The following is a 2,977-nucleotide window of genomic DNA, read 5'->3' as shown; positions in this document are numbered from 1 at the left end:
AGAGAAGCATTTCTTTGTAACACACTCCCGACGTTGTGTTTTGCCGACGCTGTCATTTTCTCTCTCTCTCTCTTTCTCTTTCTACCTTTTCCTCTTCCTCCTCCTTCTCCTCTTCCTCCTCGGGCACGGGGGGGAGACAAAACTGGCAGGAGAGAATGTAATTTTTGCTGTTTGTCTTCACAGACTGACTGGTATACACAAGCTGGACGCACGCAACAAAAAGAGACGAATTTAAAGACTACTCACTTGACCACGTCAAGGGCCTGCATCCAGGGAAAACTACTCCAACTACCTACCTATATATATATATATATATTTATATATATATAATATATATATTTTTAACTGTTCGCTTTACGTTCGCGCAACTGCAACAACGTTACTGAAACCTTTAACTGCTACTCTACTATTACTACTACTACTACTTTTTATCCTCTTACATGTTCGTTCACACGATTTATAGCGCTCGCGCGCGGAGGACTCATGTTTCTGTTACTTTAAGAGGCTTGTGCGAACGGTTGATTTCGTTGAGCATTCGTTCGCTGTATACCTAGCAAGCGCATGGATCCCTATGTGTGTACATTTTCTACGCTGGAACTGCAGAACTTTCCGAGAATCGAGGGAAACAAAGCGCACCTAAAGACGCATGAGGCGCACGTACCGATTCGTTTCCCGCATCGATTCCTGCGAGATCTTTCCTCTCTTCTTATTCCGATTTATAGCTTTATTTGTCTAGAATGTTACCTGTTTATTACGATACAGATCGTATTTTCTCGGACGGTGAACTGTCCGAGCTGTTCAAATTAAAAGTTTAATTAACTAAATTAAAGCTTTAACTCGACAATGGTAAAAAGGAAAAAATAACATTAATATATATATTTAACGAATAGTGAGAATATTTTGTTCAATGGCAAAAATATATTTCTCTACTATAATATATACGTAAATTTTGTTTTATATGTATAAAAAGCAATATACGGAATGCACTAAAGTACATTTCTTTTTGTAAAATAAGAGTGCTGTCCGTTCGCACAGGCTTTTAGGTATAATCTGTGCCTTAGGTTTAGCAAAAGAAAAATCTTTTATTTATATTTACATTTCTGTACTTTTCTTTTATAGTTATATTGCGTGCAGGAAGCAAAATGACTTGTACTTTATACACCATTGACAACTTTCACACGACGATAGGTATTAAAATTATTGCGGATTAAAAAACAAAAACTGCAAAATAAGGTATATCCTTGAGATACCGGTGCAAATATTTATCCTATGTATGATTGTTCATGGTCGGATTCTGTTCTTTGTTAACACATTACACCTTTTTATATCGTACATCGAGAGAGATCATGTTTATTATAAAATATTTTTAACTATTTTGTAATAAAATGAAACGTGTATTACGTCTTTTTCGTAAGAAAGAGAAAACGTTACCGCTTAAATTTTTAAATAACCAAAATTTTACTTTTAGTTCTTCCAAACAAGAAAGTTTTGATTCATTTCTTACCTTAAGAACTACCCATGAAAAAATTATCGACTTATTAAAAAAAGTGGGTTCACCGAAAGAAACGGTGAATATTTTTCGACTTTTAATATATAATAAAAATTTTATATATACAAGAAAGTATATAATATACTGATATAAAATGTTGCCAAAACGTATGTTAAATGCTTTTAATTGCGTGGTTGCATCTTGTTTTGGAAGCTATCGATGTATCAAATGTACTGGTATGTAAATTATCTTTCATGTTTAAGAAAGTACAAAGAAAAAAAACGGAACTATATATGTCGCTTATCGAGACTAAAATAGAAGGAAAGTCGGTTATTTCCCGGTAAAACCTGATACTCAGATTCACCACGAAACCGAACAACCTCGTCACACACGTAATAATGATTGACGCACAAATTTGAATGATGATAAACACGCATTTTTGTATCACCTACGTGCGATTAGACCCACACTGTATTGACCGTAAAAACGAATGATGTTCCAGGAGACTGTAACTGTGACTTGTTTTTTTTTTTTTTTTTTGGTGATATCAAATACACGTGGAATACGCAATAAATCCCAAACACCGACTCTTTCACTTTATTTTTTTTCTCACTGCTCACTGTTGAACGGAGAGTATTGTATGATTCTGTTTGCGCGCCCGTCATACTGATACTTTCTGAGATGATCTGACATGTGTTCTTCTCGCTTCCAGGATACCGCGGAAATTCCACGAGGGAGAAGCATCGTACCTGAAGACTGTGATACTATTTCTAGCGACGTGAAATTATTATAATGTTTCTACGAGATTGTATATGGAACAAAGTTTTACAGAGAATATATTATTATATTTTTATACACATATATAACTCTGTCCCGGTTGTGTCATTTGTATTCATAAATTTATTAGCATATATCTTCGCTATTTTTATTTTAAATGACTGGGCGAATTATATATATTATCTCTTTATGACCTATTTTTAGAAATTTTTTTAATTAATGAAAACAACATATATATATATTTAACGTTTTCTGATTTTTTTTTACAGTTTTGCAGTAATACTTTAATTGTGTATGATTATAAGTATTTTAATCTACCACTGAAAATTGAGTGTATTTTCCCTTTGCAAATTTTCTAAGCATTTGAGAAGCAGAAAACTAAACTTGTCGAATTACAGTAGCAACGACATACGTTCAAGAGAAACTCGCAGTAATAAAGATATGCTCAAATACAGACAACGAGCAGTAGTCAAGCCGCGGATCATCGGACATTAGAAAAATATACATACAAAGCAAAAGGGTGCACCTTTTTAATATATTTCTTATATTCCCTATTTTTTAAATTACATGTTCGTCTTTTTTTTTTTCTCTACATATTTTCTTAGCAAAAAAACCATCTGTCTCAAGAATATATCGATATTAATGATAGAAAAAGATCATTTCATAATTCTTTTAAAGACTACGTCTCGGAAATCTTTCTTTCGGGAAATT

At 33.3% G+C, this 2,977-nt stretch overlaps 1 protein-coding gene across 3 annotated transcripts in view; it reads left to right on the top strand.

Moving 5' to 3' along the window:
- The window catches only part of LOC115238705 (RNA-binding protein 45), a 6,327-nt gene extending 3,889 nt beyond the window's left edge, over positions 1 to 2,438 (top strand). Inside the window, exon 6 of one of the 3 annotated variants that reach the window (XR_003884532.1) lies at positions 1 to 177. The gene's annotated coding sequence lies outside the window, so the exon portion shown is untranslated. The other 2 variants (XM_029812746.1, XM_029812744.1) reach the window with 2 other exon arrangements.
- The last annotated feature ends 539 nt before the right edge of the window (positions 2,439 to 2,977 follow it).

The sequence above is a fragment of the Formica exsecta genome, unplaced genomic scaffold (assembly GCF_003651465.1).
Source record: "Formica exsecta isolate Colony F162 unplaced genomic scaffold, ASM365146v1 scaffold353, whole genome shotgun sequence".
Classification (NCBI taxonomy): domain Eukaryota; kingdom Metazoa; phylum Arthropoda; class Insecta; order Hymenoptera; family Formicidae; genus Formica; species Formica exsecta.
Note: the sequence above shows the minus strand (reverse complement) of the source record. Positions and strands in the feature narration are given on the sequence as shown.